The sequence below is a fragment of the Fukomys damarensis genome, unplaced genomic scaffold, assembly GCF_012274545.1.
Source record: "Fukomys damarensis isolate Sample0158 unplaced genomic scaffold, DMR_v1.0_HiC HiC_scaffold_3, whole genome shotgun sequence".
NCBI lineage: Eukaryota > Metazoa > Chordata > Mammalia > Rodentia > Bathyergidae > Fukomys > Fukomys damarensis.
The window spans coordinates 3,083,149-3,103,664 of NW_022900915.1; the positions used below are offsets into that span (position 1 = coordinate 3,083,149).

At 38.0% G+C, this 20,516-nt stretch overlaps 1 long non-coding RNA gene and 1 other non-coding gene across 2 annotated transcripts in view; one reads left to right on the forward strand and one right to left on the reverse strand.

The window, feature by feature from the left end:
* Nucleotides 1–17,307, reverse strand: part of LOC117287049 — a 78,323-nt gene extending 61,016 nt beyond the window's left edge. The window contains exons 1-2 of the long non-coding RNA XR_004518223.1: nt 17,171–17,307; nt 2,686–2,786 (exon numbers count right to left, since the gene is read on the reverse strand). This is a non-coding gene — a long non-coding RNA (uncharacterized LOC117287049). The remainder of the gene's footprint in view (nt 1–2,685; nt 2,787–17,170) is intronic.
* LOC117287527 lies at nt 11,740–11,938 on the forward strand. Its single transcript, XR_004518811.1, has one exon. It is a non-coding gene; the product is annotated as a small nucleolar RNA SNORA73 family (small nucleolar RNA).
* Nucleotides 17,308–20,516: the final 3,209 nt, after the last annotated feature.

Sequence of the window (20,516 nt, forward strand, 5' to 3'; positions counted from 1 at the left end):
TTGAACTGTTTGCTCATCCTGAATGTCTTGGTGGCCTTTGAAACATCCTATAGGTATCTGTTAATCATCGATATGTGATTGCCGAGTACGTGACTGCTGACCACCAGCTCAGATCAGCAGGCCTCTGTCCCCTGCCTGCAAGCTTAGAATGTTAAACCCTCTTTTTACACCCCCCATAGAAAGGACCTCAGCTCCTGAGCTGGTGCCTCTCTGAGCCAGCTACTTGGTTCTGAGAGTGCCGTCTGGCCAGACTAATAAAGGTCTGTTTACCATCTAGCCTGGTGTGTTCCTTCCTGGATGACTCTTGTTCCTCCGTCAATCTCCTGGAGCCTCACTGTGCTATAGGACTCAGCATCATGAAAGCCTTTTCGGCTGTTCATGCTTCTCGGAATGGAAGTGAGACTTTAAATCTTACATTCAGCTCCTTGCTTTTAGGATTAGTTCATTGATGAGTTAGTGTTCTACTATCTGATCACCTTTTCAAAGCCTTGCCTCTGAACATGAGCCTTCTGAGGAATATTTTTGTGAGGGAAGCAGACGTGAGTTGCTATGGTAAGTTGTGTTATCATTTCACATTAGAAAATATAAAGTTACAATTACCTGACTTTGAAAAATAAAATAAACAAAGGTAAAGTAAATGTGACCAACCAAACAACAAACAGTTAAAGAAAAAGTAAGGAGGCAAAATAATAATAAGTAGTCAGCAGAACAGGAAAAAATGTAAGGAATGATAGTGAAAATGTACAAGTGTCATAGAAACAAAAGATAAATCCCTTAAGATCTCTTATTAAAAGAAAATTTCAAATTAAGTTGTTGACACTGAGAATAACATTAAAATCTGCGGATATAAGCAATTCATAACTTTTTTAAAAAATTAATTTTATCGGTACATTTTAGGTATACAATACAATGACATTCATCATTGGAGATATGCACCTTTACATAATATATCTTAATTCTTATTTTTCCCTATTCTCCTACCCTTGCGTCAACCCCTCCACCCCTATTTACAATGACTTTATATCTATATTTTCATTTATCATGTTAATTCCAGTCCCTTCTTTTCTTTTTCCTACCCTTCCTACTTCCTCTTTGCACCTTTTCTTCCTATTTCACATTGTCTATTATTCATTTTGATCCTTATTTACAATTTCAGTTTCTCACACTAGAGAAACTGTTTGGTATTTACACATATATGTCCTATTTATTTCACGTAACAGTATGGCCTCAATGTTCATCCATTTAGCTATAAATGTCTCTAATTGCTCATTCTTTATGTCTGAGTAGTACATCAATTTATTAAAAATTTTTTTCTTTACTCAGTCTGCAGTTAATGGGCAATTAGGCTGCTTCCAAGCTTTATCTTTTACAAACTATGTCACTATGAGCAGGGGTGCACATATATCACTGAGGTATCATTCTTTTAATTCTTTTGGGAAAATACTCAGAGGGGAAGAGCTGGGTCAAATGGGACCTCTAATCCTAGTTGTTTAAGGTATCTCCATATTGATTTCCACAGTGGTTACACCAGTCTGCACTCCCACCAACAATGGAGAAGGCTTCCTTTCTCCCCATTGCCCTGCCAGCATTTATTAAGCATTATATCACTTTGTGTACATTTATAATTCCCAGTATTTAAAAAATTACATTTTAGTTGGAATTTAAAGGTATTTAAATGTTTAATTTTTAAAAAGGCATCCAAAATTAGTTATTTCTATTTATCTGTTTAAGCCAAGGAAAGTATGTATACAGAAACATATATATATGCAGGTGTATGTATTTATCCTGGAAAAACCTTGGAACATAATTATTTCCCTTGTAATTATCTTTTGCATTGCTCATTTGAATATGGCTTGCCAATCTGTGTAACATTTTTGGAGATATTAACAAGTGAAGTATCCTAGCTTAGTTAAGAGACGAATTACTCTCCTCATATACCTCGTACTTTGGCCCGACCCTAAAAGTTACATACATAAGAAAAATATTCTTATTCTTCTGGCAGAACAAAGCAAATGACAGAAAAGATGTACACAAAATATTTTTTGTTCAATAGTTTTCCAATCTCTATTCATCTTCGGGGTGACTAGGTAAGATACTCGCATAATTATTACTAGCATTCCCTTTCAATCTGCAAATTGTCCAGGTTACGTGGATAAATTTTTACACATCAGGTACCAGATTTACTAAGACTTATTACTGTTTATATAATAAATAGAAATATAGCCACAGAGATATTAGCTGGAAAGTTTGTCTCTTTTTCATATTAGTGTGCAACAGAATCCTAGGGGATTCAGAGAGAATGGTAAGAACACAAATTGAGTCATTATTTGACTGTGATCTAGATCCATTCTTGTTATTAAGCTTTGTTTTAGTTATCTGGAAAGCAGAGGTAATTCATAATTTTGGTAACTTTGTAATATTCCGCTAAAAGTTGGCTGTTATAGACATGAGGCCATTTTTTGAGTGTTTTGTAGTGTTTTAAACTTTTTTTTTTTTTTCATACTGGGGATCAAACCTGGGACCTTGCACTTGGGAGGCAGGTGACGGAACCACTGAGCTAAATCCCCAGCACTTAAACATTTTAAATGTATTTAAAAATTCACATTATAATTTATAAGCAGACATGAGGCACTACTATTCTCATCAATAACATAAACATTATTTATGATACTTAAGAGTCCTTACCATTGCCTTATCTTCTTTGAAAATCATATGTGTAGGGCCAGGGATTTAGCCCTGTAGTTCTGCCACCTGCCTCCCATGAGCACAGGTCCTGAATTTGATCCCTGGTACCAAAAACAAACAAACAAACAAAAAATCATGTGTATAGATTCACTAAGATCAAAATGTCTTAAGTCAAGGATGTACTAATCATATGAGTAGAATAACATTATCTTCACAAATTATTGCTAAGCTTATTTAATTTTTATAAAGGGAGCTATCATGTAGCATTTTTCCTTTCTATGATTTCTTAGAACATATATCTTCAGATATATCATCACCTATAACCGACGAAAAGTGAATAAGACTATTTCACCCCACCTTCTCCTACAAACTCCATTTCTCCCACCATGGAAATAGCCCCAAACAGCTCAAACTTCACTTTCCGACAAAAGACATCCAGCAAAACTACTGTAATTTTCCCAGAAAGGAATAGTTTATGCTACTCAATAAATTCTAATATGATGAAATACATCTTTATTAATTAGAAATTAGAAATATGCAATAGAAGTTGCAATGAGAATCTGATTTTTGTTTTCATTTCATACTATGCTAAAGCTCTAAAGTCTTAAGTGTCCACTTCTTGCAGCCTAACTTCCCTTTGAACAAAATAGCATGGCTCTTTAAATTTAAGGAACAGACTGTTTTAACATGCATTTTTGTTTACATTTCAAACCCAGAACATTCACATTTGGGGTGAGAATTGATCTCACCTGTCTCTGCAAAGGGGGCAAGTCCATTTCTCCTCTTACTTGAAGTATACAGTTCCTCTAGCTTTGTCTCATCTTGAGTAGTTGTAGGAGAAATGTAACAGGACATAAATATGTAGAGAGAAGTTGTACTTGTCTTTTCTTGATGCTGCACTAATCACTGATTATAGCACTTCCAAATACTGTTTGTATTACTTTAAGTAAGGATGTTACTTTTTCAATATGATTTTGAAGACTTATACAACTGTGCACATAAATGGCATAAATGAATGGCAGGGCAAGCCACTGGCATTGTCAAAGCTCTCCTAGAAGCCTGGATTAGCCTTCTTGATTGTTGGGGAACACAAAGAAAGAGAAATATCTTTCCATGTGGTATCACTTCAAAGGAGCATGGAGCCAGATGGGAATACTACTATTACAAGAGAAGTATTTTCAAAGTTGAGGAAGGTCAGAGCAAAGACAACAACCTGCTACTGACTGCATGAAAACTTATCAAAACTCGTTAGTCCCCAAGAATAATGACAGTGAACAAACTGCCAACAAAACTCCAGACCTTCACTGGTAGTGTAGATTGGTGTAGAATTAGATCTCTAAACTCAATCTAGTGTTCTAGAGATTCCTTTAAAATCAGGCAAGCCTAACAATAAAGCCTAAAGTGCTGTTATTACATCAGCACTGCTGTCAAGCACTTCATGAGTGCAAAGTAAATGTTACTCCTGAAAGAGTTAATTCTGTCTCTCTACTTACACCTAATTAACACCAGGAAAGCTTTAGGCAAAAGGCAAAATAGGACGCTTGGGACTAGGCAATTTCATCATTGACTCCAAGTAAACCCAAAGAATACCCGACAACCAGCTAGAAGGCAAAGAAGAGAGGATTTGAAATCTGATTTGTAAGTTCTTCTGTGGGGAAATAAATGTGAATGCAAGAAAAAAATTTGCTTCAGTCAAGCTTCATATTTTTAGAGAGTTGCTGAATCAAATTCACAATCTCTGAGAAATGTATTTGCTTTTGAACTTAGTAAAATCTCATAGATTTCAATAAAAAGGAAGATAAACTTTGAAATAAATCATATCTTTGAAGAAATGATGAAGATGTGGAGCAAAGCAAATAAAACGTGGCTTTGAAAGACTTAATAATTACCTATAATTAGAATATCAATTTATTCTTTATTAATTACTTGTGTATAAGAGGAAAAATTAGTCTCAGATATGCAAGGGGTATAATGCAGAAAAGGAAGCCAAGCTGTTCTACACTGCTCCTGAGGGCACAGTTAAAATCACTGGGTTCACTTTTTAGCAAGCTTTTTGTGAATTTTTGGCTCTTCTGCTACATTTACTGTTTTCAATCAGAATATGAGCCTCCTGTCATGAAAAGTAGTTCAATGACTCCATTGGACATCTGTAAGGGATGTTATGTAAAGAATTCTTCCATTTGTTGTGATTTTGAATTAGATCAGTACTTGTTCTTTTTTTTTCTTCTGCAATAGAAAATTTGAAAAAAGAAATCTTGAAAACTGAAATCTTACACAGACTTTCAGTTTATACATTAACAGATAACAATGCTGAAATGATTCTTTGGTGTGTCAGAGCTTTCATTGTTTGGAAAGAAAATGGCACGATTAGAGTAACATCTCCTCCAGGGCTGTATTAGGCCCTTACATCTCACAGGACAGAGTGAAAGCTAACTCCATGACTCTCTGACTGAGAATAATGATGTTACAGTACCCGAAAAGAATAGCTGAAAGCAAACAAAGACACAGAACCTAGAAATTCCTGAAGATATACTCCATAAATCTTCAGATTCTTCTTTTTTTTTTTACACAAAAGAACTATGAATTCAACTTAGTGAATAAAGTGAGAGCTTTGAGCTAATGAGTATGTCACAAACTAGGCTCAGAGAGGGGGAGATTTTCTAAACAAAGGCTTCATCATCGTGGTATTAGCAAGCTTGCAAGGTGGCCCCTAGTAATTTTCTTCTCTTGATATTCATGCCCTCCTAATATAGTGCCCCAGGCAGAAGTAGGGTTCTTAGTAGAATACTATGGATGGGATCATATGTTTCCTGAGAGTAGGTCATAAAAGGACTCACAGATTCTACTTTGTTCTGTTGGGAAACCAACTCCATGTTATGAGAACCCTTAAACAACTCTGGATAAGCCCAGCAACAATAAGCTGAGGGTTTACACTAACAGCCTCATGTTTGAGTGACTCTATTAGCAGATGTTCTAGCCTGGTCTAACCTTCAAAAGATTCCAGCTCAGTCAAAATCTAACTTCACAAAAGCTACTGCCTAAACTTTCACCATCAAGAAGAGCTCAGCTAAGCTGCTTCAAAGTTCCTGACCTTAACAAACCATGAACAGTGACTATTACTGTTGTACTTCTCTGGGTTTTTCAAAAATTTTGATTGGTAAATAATAACTATACATATTTAGGGGTACAAGTAATTGTTTTGCTATTATGTACTTTATACAATGATCAAATCAGGATTAGTATATTTATCACTCAACATTTATCGATTCTTTGACACTATTTTTTGTGATTTGTTATGCAGCAATTAAAAACAAAGTTAATCATACATGAGTATCCATTTCTTATGCCTTTTCACTTAAACTCATGCACTGTTCATGATATTTGAAGAGAAGGAAGCCTCAGAGAGCTGTAAGTGCAAAGGAAGCTTGTCATGACTTTTGTTTATTTTTATTCTTATGTAATCAGTAAGCCTCAGATATATACAGATGCACTCATGGTTTGTTGGATGAATGAACATATAAACAAGATAAGTATTTTCAAGGAGTTAAAATAAGAGAGGTCAAATTTGTAAATCTCAAATTTCCACTTAAAAATAGTTTTTGAGAGAGGAATAGAGAATATACCTAAATTATTGATTTTTATAGATATAAATAATATTTTTACTGTCATCTGGGACAGCATTTGATTTAGACCCAAAGCTATCCAGCAACATATACTCTTCCCTCTGCCTCAACTGACCTTGCACCTTCCTGTAGGCCAAATTCCCTTGTCCTTCTGGCCTCAACAGTTGTAGCAGCCCTCTGCAGGGGAGCTTTTTCCAATTTCTTTTGTCAGGCTTCGTGTCACAGTACATTTGACAGTACATTCTCTTCCAAAATAGCTTATTTTTATGTAAAATAATATATAATTATTAAAGAAGAGGAAAACAGTATATAGCAATGACCACTACATTATTTCCTTCCTGTTATTAATGTACTTTTAATGGGCGATCTTCAAATATGACTCTTCACACCAGCAGATCTGTAAGTAGAGGAAGGTACAGCTATGGGTTCCTGTAAATTTTGTGCTGAAACTTTTCTAACATATATATATATTATATATATATTTATATATGTTATTGGAAAAATGTAAGACTAGAGCTCACATGCATTGTGATACTGTACATTGAACCCAGAATGTAATTTAGCACTGAGTTACATCCCCAACCCTTTTATTTTCTGTCTTGAGACATGGTTTTACACATGGTTTCATCAGAATGGCCTTAAACTGGCAATCCTCTCACCTCAGCCTCTGGAGTAGCTGGGATTACAAGCACGTGCCACTGCACCAAGCAAGATTCACTTCTCTGTGTTTACAATAATCTCTGAGATTCCCGAAATATTTGTTTATTGAAAAAAGTGTATATTATTTTGACTGAACTTTAGGGAAACCTCCAGCTTTGCAATATGAATGACATTTCTGCCTCTGAAGTGAATTCACAAACAGAACACTTCATAAAGAGTAATGTATATTTTCCTACCTGTGTGAACTGGTGGTTTATATATGACTTGGGCCTCTATCACCATAAAGACACTGTAATTATTTAAGTCAGTAAGCATGTATTGCATATACTTAGTAAAAATGAGCTACTGTGCTAAGTACTCAGATTGGGAAGAAAGGTTTCTTATCCCTAAAGAATTTAGAGTTTAAATAATGGTAGAGGAAGGTATTAACCAAGGCTACCTAACCTTCATTATTACTGTTACAGTATTATTTTGTGCCACTAGGGATTGAACACAAGGCTTTTGCACTGAGATATATCCATAGCCCTTGTTTTACTTTTTAATTTTGAGACACCAAGTTGCCCAAGCTAGGCCCAAACTTGTGATTCTCAGCCTCTCAAAGTGCTAGGATTACAAGTGTGTGACACCATGGTTGGTTGACAAAACCTTTATCATAGTGGTCCTTTAGATACCAGCACATCTTCTAAGATACATATCAAGGCAAATGGAAAAAATGCTCAGAATAATTTTCAACTAGGTCACATTGGCTAATTGACAAGAGCATGACATTGTCAGCTCAGGCATAGTTAGACCATCAGAAAGTGTTTAACTCATTCACTATACAATTGTAAAAACGTTCTCAAACTCTTTTAGGTACATAGGTGGCCATTCAGTGTATTAAGCATGAAAGTTTAAATTTGGTAGCAAGAATTAGTCCAGCTGAGTCTATCTTTGCCTAAATGACCTTAGTAAAGGCCAGAAACACTTACTCATCCTTGTTATGTTTCTAACAATTCCAGGGTTAGCAGCTCTACACACCTTTCAGCTCGGAATTGATTTTATCAGTAGTCTACACATTTGGCCTGAATAAGTATTTCTTTTTATCCTGAGCATTCCCAGACATTATGTTACAAAGTAGAAAGTGGAATGTAAAGTCATCACAGCACAGTGGTTCACACAGTGAGGTCAGAAGAGGGCAGAGAAAAAGATACAGCAGTGGCAGGCGACTTACTGACTTTTCTCAGAGGCCTGGGATGAGAGACTTGGCAGACGGGAGAGCCGATGAGAGGGCACATTGCTAATGCTTTGGTTTAGTCTAGCATTGACGTTTATAATAAGGCAACTATCAGGACTATAAAAAACTACAATTTTTAAAAATGCAGGATTTTAAAATATGAAAATATATATAATTCAAAAACATTTCCATTTGGTCTAAGGAAATGAATGCAGAATACACGTATGAGTAATAGAAGGGCTACAGGGGTACAACTGTTCCTTAGCTATTAAACTGTTTAAAAGAATAAAAGAATTGAATAAATCCTGTTTTTATCAAAGTTGATAATAATCATTCTTAAATGGGCTTTTTGTACTCAAAACTTTTGATCACAATTCGTCATAGGGGATAACTTGCCTCTGTATCTAGGGAAGGTAAAATTTCAGAGGAAACTACAAAAAAAGGTGGTCTGTCAATACTTTCACAGGTGTAGACTTATGTGCACATTACTTTCATTCTTCCACCTAAATTGAATTTAACATATAACACAGAACTATCTGAGCAAACAGTATGTAAGGAAGAAACTAGTTTGCCAGTTAGAAACAGGTAGAATGAATTCTGATCACTGTAGATGAAAGTACATTACACAGATTGGAGATTGTATAACTACAAAACATGCAGGTAAGAAATGTACTGTTTATGTGACTATCATTATGGTCATTTACGCCACAAAACATAGACACTAAAAGACATATATCTACTCTACATTAACTACAAAATTTGAAGTAACAAGGCAACTATAGATTTCTTTTTTAATATGAAAGCAGTCACATGAGGGAAATTTACAGCAGTGAATTCCATATCAGAAAAACAGAGTGAATGCAAACAACCTAATGTTTGAACCTTAAGCTTCTAGAAAAAGAAGAGCAAGTCAAGCCCAAAGCTCATACAAGCAAGGAAATTGTAAAGATCAGAGGAGAAATTAGCACAATGGAGAGTAAGAAAATGATACAAAGAATCAATGAATTGAAGAGTTGGTTCTTTAAAAGGTCAAATAAAATTGACAAACCCTTAGCCAACCTTATCAAAAAAATGGGAAGAAAAGACTCAAATCCATGTAATTAAGAAAGAAAAAGGTGAAATCACAACAAATCCTACAGAAATCCAGATCACCAATATCTATTTAAAGAACCTCTAATAAGATGTAAAACACAGAAGAAATGGACAGGTTCCTGGATACAGATGAATTACCAAAGCTGAATCAAGAAGATAGAAATATTCTAAATAGACCAGCATCAGTTAATGAAATTGAAGATGTAATTAAAAATATGCCAACAAAGAAAAGCCCAGGCCCTGATATATTTACTGCTGAATTCTACAAGAAATTTATTTTTTTCTTTTTATTGAGTTTATCGGTACATTTTAGGTATGCAGTACAGTTACATTCATTATGGGGATCTTGTACCTTTACATGACAGGTCTTGGTTCTCATTTTTGCCCCTTGTCCCTGCCCTCCCTTCACCGCCTCCTCCCCTTCCCATTTACAAACACTTTATTTCCATTTTTTTCCCTTATTCCCTTTCCCCTACCTTTCCCACTCTCCCTATACATTTAGACCTTTTCTTCCTATTTCTCATTGTTACTTATCTCATTGGGATCTTGTAAGAAATTTAGAGAATATCTAATGCCACTACATCTTAAACTCTTTAATGAAAGTGAAAGGGAAGTAGTACTTCCAAATTTGTGCCTGGAAGCAAGCATCACCCTTATAACAAAATCAGAGAAGCATTCCAAACAAAAAAGAGAACTATAGGCCAATCTCCCTAATGAACATAGATGCAAAAATCCTCAATAAGATACTGGAAAACAGAATGAAGCAAATCATCAAGAAGATTATATATCATGACAAAGTAAGATTCATCAAAGGGATGCAGGGAATGGTTTGACATATGCAAATCAATAAATGTAATACATCATAGTAACATACCCAAGGACAACAAGCACAATCAGCTCAATAGATGCAGAAAAAGCATTTGATAAAGTTCAACATCCATTCATAATAAAAACCCTATAGAAAATCGGAATAGATGGTCTTTATCTCAATCTGATAAAAGCCATCTATGACAAACTAACAGAAAACATCATACTAAATGGTGGAAAACTGAGAATTTTCATTCTAAAATTAGGAACAAGATAAGGATGTTCACTACCAGTACTCTATTTTACTATAGTTCTTGAAACATTAGCCAGAGCAATTAGACAAGAAACCAAAACAAAAGATATAAGGCTAGGAAAGGAAGAAGTTAAATTATCATTACATGTGGGTGACATGATACTCTCTATATAGAAGATCCCAGAATTCCACCAAAAGAATTCCTGATTTAGTAACTAAATAACCATAGCTAGATTCAATGTCAATGCTAAAAAAAATCACTAAGATTCCTGTACAGAAATAACAAATTGAGAGAGAAATTAGAGAAACAACACTTTTCACAATAGCATAAAAATAATGAAATACCTACAAATCAATCTAATGAAGGAAAAGACCTTTACATTGAAAACCACACTAATCTGAAAAAGGAGATTGAAGAGATATCAGAAAATGGAAATATATTCCTTGTTCTTAGATAGGGAGAATCAATATAATGAAAATGGCCATTCTTCCAAAATTATTATACAGACAATGCAATTCCAATCAAAATTCTAATGGTATATCTCACAGAATTAGGGAAAGATCCTAAAATTCACTGGAACCAGAAGAGACCTAGAATAGCAAAAGCAATACTGGGCAACAAAGACAAGGCAGGAGGCATCACAATGCCTGACTTGAAATTATACTACAAAGCCCCTGTGCCCACAAAAACAAAGTAACACAAAACAAACACAAACAAAAAACAAAACAAAAAGAAACAGACCCTAGAGTCAATGGAACAGATTAGAAGTTGCCAAGACAACTTCAAACTCATTCAGTCACCTTATCTTTGACAAAGGAGACAAATGCCTTTACTGGAATAAAGACAGCCTCTTTATTAAGTGGTGCTAGAAAAATTGGTCTTCCACAGGCTGAAGATTAAACCTACCTCATATCTCTCACAATCCACTAAACTAATATCAAATTGAATCAAAGATCTAAATATTAAAATAGAAACACTAAATCTGGTGGAATGTAGCATAGGTAGAACTCTTGAAGACACAGGAGTAGGCAGTGACTTTATGAACAAATAGGAAATATGGCAAAGAATTGACAGCTGGGACCTCACCGTACTAAAAAGCTTTTGGACAGCAAAAGAAACCACCAACAGAGTAAAGAAGACAGCCCACAATGTGGGGTGAAATTTTGCCAGTTGTTCCTCAGACTACTATCTAGAAAGACCTCAAAAGCATCAGATCTCCCAAATTTAAAGATCCAAGTCCAAAGTGGGCATCTGAAATAAATAGACATCTTTCAGGTGAAAAGTACAAATGACAAATAAATATATTGAAAATGTTCCACATCTTTGGTAATTGGAGAGATGCAGATTTAAACAATTCTGAGATTCCATCTCACTCCAGAAGGAATGGCTATTTTCAAGAAATCAACCAACATGGATATCCTGGAAATCACTCTCCCCAGGCTCTGTCCAGGTGGTGTAGGGAAGCATAGGGTTATGTCGCATGATGCCCAGTGCCTCTCACAAAATTGGAGAAGAGGTGGGACCTTGTGTCTGCGCCTGCACATTTCTACATCTTTTCAATCCTTTGGGCAAAGACTGAGGAGATAAACCATCGAAAAACAATGTAAAAAAGAGAAAGAAAGACAAAAGAAATCAGCCAGTAACAAATGCTTGTGGGGCTGTGGAGAAAAAGTAATCCTTCTCCACTCTTGGTGGGAGTGTAGACTGGTGCAACCACTGTGGAAATCAATGTGGTGGTTCCTCAAAAATTTGAAAGTAGAGGTTCCACTTGACTCAGCTATTCCCCTTCTTGGTATTTTCCTGAAAGAATTAAAAGCATCTTACACAGTGATATGTGCACACCCATGTTTATAGTGGCACAGTTTCTAGTCGCTAAATATTAGAAATAGTCCAGATTCCCATCAATGGATGAATGGATGAAGGACATGTGGTTTTTATATGCAAGGAAGTACTAGTCTGCCTTAAAAAAGAATAAGTTTGAGACATTTATAGCTAATTGGATGCTCCTTGAGACCCTACTCTTAAGTGAAATAAATCAGACACACATTTGTATATTGCATTTTTTAATCTGGTGGAAGAGACCAAAATGGTAAATAAGGACCAAAATGTATAATAAATATTGGGAAAAGGGAATAAAATGTTCAAATAAGAAGGGAAATAAATGAGGGGGAGAGAGAAAGCAAGGAAGGGACAGGACAAAAAAGAGGATAAAAGGAAAAAATGGAAACAGTGCTTTTGCTTTTGTAAATAAAGAGAGGAAGAGGGGTTGAGGGAAGACATGGGTATGAGGAAAAAAAGAAGTGAGATATATTATGTGCAGGTAAAAATTCCTTATGACTAATGTGCTCATTGTGTATTATGTACCAATAAGAAAGAATAAAGAAAAATCTGTATACTAAAAAAAAATTAGTCTCTATTTAAAAGTAATATTTAATACAGAAATAAAGAACTGGTGCTTTTGATTGCTAAATACCTAAGTCTTGACTACTGAATTTTTTTTCTATGTTGAATCACGGATACAGAGCAGCAGCTAGCACTCTCGGCACCACGGGCATAGCAGAATTTTAGTTTCGGGAGGAAGAGTAATGGTCATGCTACCCAAACGTGTCACGTGATAGGTAAGGCACACAGGTTAAGCGGATGTTCAAAGGAGGGGAGGTCCAAAGGCTAGAATCTAGGGATTCTTCCATCGTGCTAGGCTTGATTGAGGGTAGCAGTACCCACATCACTGCACATACAGCTCTGATTCTATCAGCGAAGCTAGACAGAGCTACAGCACTTGCTCTCGTTCATAGCAGAGAGATCATAACATGTCCAAAGCTTTGTTTCACCATTTTTTTCCCCACTGTGTGTGGAAACTCAGGACCTTGAGCTTGCAAGGCAGGTGTAGCGCCCCTGAGCTACATCCCCAGCCCTCCAATGCTTTGCTGATCACCACACAGCAGAAACGCTCTTTAACTGCAAGAAGCGGGGAAAGTTTAGAAATGAGGGTTTGAGTCTTGAGGGGAGGGGCAAAGGGACAAGTTCTCTGAGCTGGCTACACTGTCCTCAGCCACCAGACGTAACCTCACAACGAGGAGAAGTCAGGGGACCGATGAGCTCACTGCGGGGTTTTCTCCTACAAAGGAAGCTTTCTAAATGTGAAGTTGCTCAATCCCAAAGTGGAGCTGTTTGGCAGAGATGTTAGAGAGAGCTGGAAATTACTTTATCAAAGAATCTGTAGCCAGATTACTGAATGCACCACATTGCAAACTATTCAGGTTGGCTGGGCAAGGCCCTAAAATGTTGTCAACTCTCCTTAATTAATATTGCTCTAAGTCCTATGGTGAGGTAGATGAACTTTCAAACATTAAACAGTAGAATTACACACCAGGTGGCTTTTCCCAAACACCCCCAATCCCAATTAAAGAGCCATATTTGGTTTGGGTTTCCTCAAATGGTGCTCTTGTTAACACTCATCGAACACAGGAAAAATAAAACAGCAATTTAACTGTGCCCACAGTGTGAAAGGCTTGTGCAAATAATCAGCACATTTCTAACTGGTTAGTAATAGGCAGAGAGCAAGAAATAAATGACCGGATTTATACCACTGGGTAAATCTGAGAGCAACATTACAGCTGAACTATATTCATTTACAATTTAAAGCAAGCCTTTCAGTGAATAATTGTTTACACAATAGTGAAGAGTGCTTGTGCTGCACAACTGGGATCCATTTACAATGTGTTAACCAAATCATGCATGTTTACAAAAGATTTAGAGTTTGTTTTTGGAGAAAGGAGTCATGGTGCCCAAGCCAACAAAAACAGAGCAGTGTGTACAGTTAGCAAATCTTTTCTTAGCTGCAAAATTAGTGTCAAGTTGCTTGAGCCCCATAAAGTACATCGGTATAAGTCACTCATTAAGTTGATGTGTGAAGGTAGGATCCTTAGACAGCAGGTCGCTCCATTCTGATTTTTTTTTTTAAATCAGCCAAATAATGAGCTGAGGGTAGAGTGGCTTAACCAGGGCAAGGGAAAAAGAATGCAGAATCATCTTAAAACGGCCAGCCTGGATTTAATAGCCTACAACAAAACCCTAAGCAGGTCAACTTCATGGTTCAGCAATTCCTAAAAGCCTTGTCTACTTCTCCAAAGCTTATTGGTGACGGCTGGTGCATAAGAGCTCCCAATGAGGATGGATTTACAGCCCTGACAAAGGAAGACCAGGATCCTTGAGTGCTTTCTGTATTTTTAGATCCCAGAAGATGATGTGGTTCTGTGATAGGAATCTCTTACACTTTGCCATTGACATAAATGGGTCACAGTGCCTGCACAAGCTTATGCAAGAGTCAGGAGCAATCGCTCTCTCTCTCTCTCTCTGGGTCAGAGTCAGATTTTATCAAGTCAAGCTATCTAACTGAACACACACCATGTGATAGGACCCAAACAGAGTACATTAAAAATGAAACAGAAGGGGCCAGGTTTTTCTCAGTCTAGAGCTGGTACGGGAATAAGTTTCAGACACCACTTGAATACAGAATAAGTTTCATCCTTCTACATTGACCTAAGTCTGTCTTTCAGGGGATGGGGGAAATGTTGAGAATAAAACACACATGATGCTAGATGTATCTGTGGTAAACCAATATGTTGGCTAAATAGGAAAAATCAGGTGAGTTAAAGTCTCCTGGCAGCCTGATTGAAAGCAGGGCTACACAGACCAGAGCCCTGTCCAGAGCTCAGGAAAGTGAATTATACGTAATAACACTTACAGTTTCCTACTATTAGATTTGCCTTCTTACATAAATGCTTAAGTTATGATAAAAAGCAGGGCCCTGTCAGTTCCTTTCAGTTTCAGCACATTTGCTATTAGCATAAGAAATGCTGCTTATGGCAGAGCTAGTCTAGTCGGGCTTGAAATTTCTGAATTAATGGATTTGATTTCCTCTTGAGACAAACCATCAGCCTTGCAGTAATGGAAATAGATATAGTTGGTAAAACAAATAAAAAGCTGGCATGCAGATAAAATGGGTTTCAGTTTAAAATAGTAATGTTGTAATTGAAGTGAACAATTACAGGGTTGCTCCTAGGCACAAAAGAAATACCATGAAAGTGAAGTAATGTTTTTGTTAAGTATAGTCATTTCATGAAAATGTAGAACAGCAGATGTCATTGTCTGCCAAAGGGAAAGCTATACTTACTCCTCTATACAAAGATCATTTAATAACATTGGCTAATTTTAATAATAATTGCTAATATTAACCCTACATTTCCCGGGGAGTTTGAAGACCAAAGCTCCTCGCCCGCCCAGTTTTCTCCCTTGCTTTGGTTCTGAGCCAAGGACAGCGAGTTCCCCTAAAGAGCTGTTGGCAAGGAACGCTCAGCAATCCCCACCCCCAGCCTTCTTTCTTTAATGTCTTATTTCTCTTTTTTTGTCAAGCATCTGTTATCAGAAATGGAGCTTGTTAGCTGACAATGGAAGGTACAGGAGGGGTGAGAATAAAACGGGACTGGAGAGTAGGAACCCCAGGACAGAAAAGCTGGCTCTGGAATGTTCACATCTGATCCTCTTTGCATTTTTTTTTTTTTGTCTGTTTCAACTCGTCTGCAGACCATATGAAATTCAGCACAGAAACTTCCATTTTTAGAACTTGAAGTCTTTTCATGTTCGTGTGCACACTGAGGCAGCCAAGGCCACAGGATGTCACCAGAAACATAAGTGTCTCATGGACTCTGAAAAGGCAGTGACACAAATACACGGGAACAAAATGCTCAGCTGGGTCTCAGTCCAGCCCCAGCCCTCCCTCCTCCGCCTCCGTTTTCTTGCACTGCAGGAAGAGACACGTTCTGTGTTTCCTCCTCAGGTTGGAGTAATTAAAACAATATTGGAGCTCTGCGAAATTTTATTTGGAAACACATCACGCTTTGTTCCCTGCGAGGCTGCCTGGCTCGCACACAGCCTGTTGGGCTGGTTGAGCCTCTCTTTATCCAAGGAAAGTGTTCTTCCCCACTGGGGTTGATATATATATATCTAATTTTTTTTTTAAATCACAGCATTGAAGAAGCACGGAGGAGTGAAAATGAAATTCCTCCCTAACGAAGGACTGAACTGTGACTTCTTAAGAGAAAAGGTTCAATCCCCCGGCTGTGCGTCTTGGGAGTGAAACTGGAGAACGACCTCTCCTCCTTTCACTCGGCCAGTTAGAGTGATTCATCCCTCAGGCAGCCTACCTGTGCCAGTCACAGGTGACCTCCCACCCCGCTAAGCTCTGATGATTTCCTCTTCCCATGGTCCAAGTACAACTCGGGCTAGAAGACAAATGCAGTGCGAGCGGAGACTTAGGGGAAAAGCAGGCTGTCTGAATCTGTCATTCGAGAGCCTCGCAGAGACTTTACTGCTTTCTTCACACTCTCACACTTACATAAATACACCCACACAGCCTGGGAAAGTTCCCCAGACTCCCAAGCGGCTCTCCTCCATTAGGAGACATTTTAAAACAAATTAGCACCCTCCTCAAAAGCCTATTGGTCTAGATGTGTTTATTACTTTGTTTGCTATTTTAAAAACTCCTCCTAATGGCTTACAGCAAGACTGGGGAGTTCCTGCAGAATTCAGCACACCCTTGTCTGGTGAGGAATATGCACATCGGACGAAGACTTAAATCTTTTCTTTTTTCCCCCTTCTTGACACAGTGCCTGGTGACACATAAATGTACTTCTTTCTTTTGACAGAGTAATAAAAATCTCATTATCTCTGAATAGGCAGCAATTTCGTTATCTAATCTTTTTACCAAAAGGTTAGTTAATTAATCAGAAACAAATCCTGATTATTATTTCAATAGAATTAGAAAGACAAATCACCAGAGTGCAGCTAAACAGGGCCGGCCTGCGGTTTCACCTGCTCATCGCCATGCAGGCCCCGTGGCTATCGGGCTCCTCCGGGCTGTGCCGTGGCAGCCGGCAGATGGCTGTTAGGGCGGCCGGCCTGCCTCCGCGGATGCCTGTGATCCCATTACCTCACTGAATCCGTTACCAGGGTAACTGTTAAATTGCTGTGAAAGGCATGGTAATAAAGTAACCTGTCACACTGGCAATAAAAGGAGCAGAATTTTCCTGTTCACTGAACTTTGCAGCTCATCAATACTCACTTGATGGAGAAATTCACCAGTACTCCCGGGTCAGCCACGGGCATCTTTCCATAAGGAAATGCGAAGGAAAGTTCATGTAAACAACAGGAAGAGCGAATTAGAAGCTGCATTCTTAGCAGCGTGGAGCGAATGCTTCTCTCTTTTCTGTGGAAGGTTATGGAGTTTGAAGGCCATCCGATTGCTCCCTTTGTTGTTGTTGTTTTTAATTTAAGGTACGGTAGATAAAAACAACCTTTGCTAGTGAAAGACAGCTGTGATTAATTCAAGACGGAAAAACAAAGCCCAAGGGGGAAAAAAATTCCTTGTCCTGAAGTCTGCCTTTTTAAGATCCTATCTTATTGGCTGCTTTCATGGAAAGGTCATGGTACTTTAAAAAATGATTTGGATTTGAATATTAAAAAAAGAAAGAAAGAAAAGAATGGGAAAGCCCAAGCGGGAGGAGTTGAAAACGAGCCACCCTTCCTGCTCCACCCCACCAGGCCCCTCAGCTGTAACTGCAAAGAGAAGAACGTGGAACGTGAAGGGATTGTGAGGTGTGGCTGTGCCCCCTCCTGTAAATGCCCTTCAAGGGTTTCTAGGTCATGCATTCTAGTAGCGACATCACCAGGTATGAGATTTGCTGTATTTAATTGAGGTTCTTTGAGGTAAGAAAGTTGAAGAGCCAAATACTCTCAGCATTGAATTAAAGAATAAGGAATAAGTAGGAAAACCCATTTACCTCAATTACATCTCACAGCCAGACCTATGAACATACATGGAAAGTGGGGTGTATCTATCTAGCCCTCATTACTGGGCATTTGCAGACTTCATGCTTTTGCCTGCACTTGTCGGAATCATTAATTAGGCAGTACTAACTTTAGAAGACTTTGGAATCTGTCTTCTGAAATAATTTTGGTTCTGCTCCTTTTTCTCCCTCCCTCCCTCTGACTGGCAAGTGCTTACAGCTTGTTATTAGAAAGCTGACAGTATTTCTTTGCCTAGCCTGCAGCACACACCAACCATACTTCTAATGGGAGTTGCAATCCGTGAAAAGAGAATCCTCCCAGCAGACGCCATCCTCTTTACAGAGTGCTCAGCGCGGGTTCCTGCAGAGCTCCACTGGTGGCCACACCCGACAGGGCCTTCCACTGGCATTTTAGACACGACGTTGCTTTTATCAATGAGGTAACAATGTGCTGTGCAAAGAAAAGTGAGTGAGTTCCCTGTCAGAATCAAGAAAATGAACGATATGACATCATGATATTCAAATTTCTCTCAAAATTGAAAATATTTTCTATCCCTCTGAAAGCGATTATCAAACATGGGCTTACAACACACACAAAAGTACATGGAGAAATTTGTACTTTTTAATTTTTATTTATTTTGAGAAATTTGTATTTAATTGCTGATATTTAAAGCATTCTTCATAATTGCACTTTTGGCTTTTGCATTCTGATCAGGTTCCTGAGTAAAAGAGAAACAAGTAGAGTCACAGAGCTAACTACTTATGAGCAACCTCAGGCTGCTGCTGATGTGTGCCATCCCTAGGAAAGTTTTCTAAGGCAGTAAGAGTAGGAGAGCCTTAATCTGTGCCAGAGACTGGCCAGCTAAATCTGGAGGAATAACTAGAATAAAATGCCCCTCCAAATGAGCTGCTAGACGATTAGATTAAGGGCTGTCAATACCAGTGGGGAAGTGAATGACATAAATGTGTGCGGAAGACTGGAAGAGAAAATGCACCAGGGTGGCCCTGTGACCCACTGAACAATCCATTCCCTCTCTAAAGAGGGATTATTATTTAATTCCCACCCAGTGTTTCTGTGTAGCTATGGGGAGTCCGCTGTTACTAGACATTTTAGCTTTTCAATACGGCCCTCAAACAAGAAATTTTATTAAATATTCCAACTTTTGGGGTTGTTTTTAGAAACTTCAACTTTTAAAGTTCAGTTATGTCAGTTTCCTAAGGCTGACATAAAAATGTGCCACAGACTAAATGGCTTAAACAGATACTTGTTATCTTAAGGCTCTGGAGGCCAGACATCTAGATCGGGGTGTTGTTGGACTGCTCTGTACAGGCCTCTTCGCTGTGGCTTGTAGGCGCCTGTCTGCTCCTCTGCCTTCAAGTGGGGTCTTTCCTCTGTGTCTGTGTCCTAATTTCTTACTATTAATGGACACTAGTCATATGAATGAACTTTCTACTCAAATGTCCTTTGAAGGTCCCATCTCTAAAGATAGATATATTCCAGGACAGAAACAATTATATGGCGATTATATTGTCAAAGGCACAGTTGTGAGCCTTTTCAATTTATTAACTTAGTGAATTTTTGCAGAGTATTTATGAAGTACATATTATTGCTATTTCTAATTCATAGATGTACGTGGCTATGATTTGAATACATTCTGTCTTTCCTTGAGTTATATTAGAGTTGAAGCCCCATTGTGAGGTATTAGAGTAGAAATTTAATCTGACTACACTGTTTAATGTTAGGGCCTTGGTGGTGATTAGATGAGGTTATCAAGATGGCGCCTCCATTACTGAATGCTGGTGACTTTAAAAGGAGAGGGAGACAGGGACAGAAATACAGGGACAGGCAGAAGAAATGTATATCTACATACACACATATCCATCCATGTACATATTCCTTCTCTCCCCCACCCCTCAATGTACAGGGAATCGAACTCAGGACCTTGCACTTGCAAGGCAGGTGCAGTGCCACTGAGCTAAATCCCTGGCCGTTCTCTGTCTCTCTTGACACAATATCTTCAGCTGCTTTGGACTCTGCCAGTAAGAAGGCCATAATTAGGTGTATCCCTCAACATTAGATCTGATCTTGGGCTAAAATACATTCACTTTCTTTATACCTAGCCTTTGGCACTGTCTTATTAGCAACAGAAAATGGACTAGCATAGAAAATAGGTACTAAGAAGTGAGGCTGTGGCTAATGATGTACAACTAAACATACAGATGAGTTTTTGGAGATGAGTAATAGGCAGAAGTTAAAAGAATTTGGAGGGGCAAGCCAGAAGAATTCTACGACACTGTTGGCAGAGTGTTGTGGTGAGACCATAACTGATGAGGA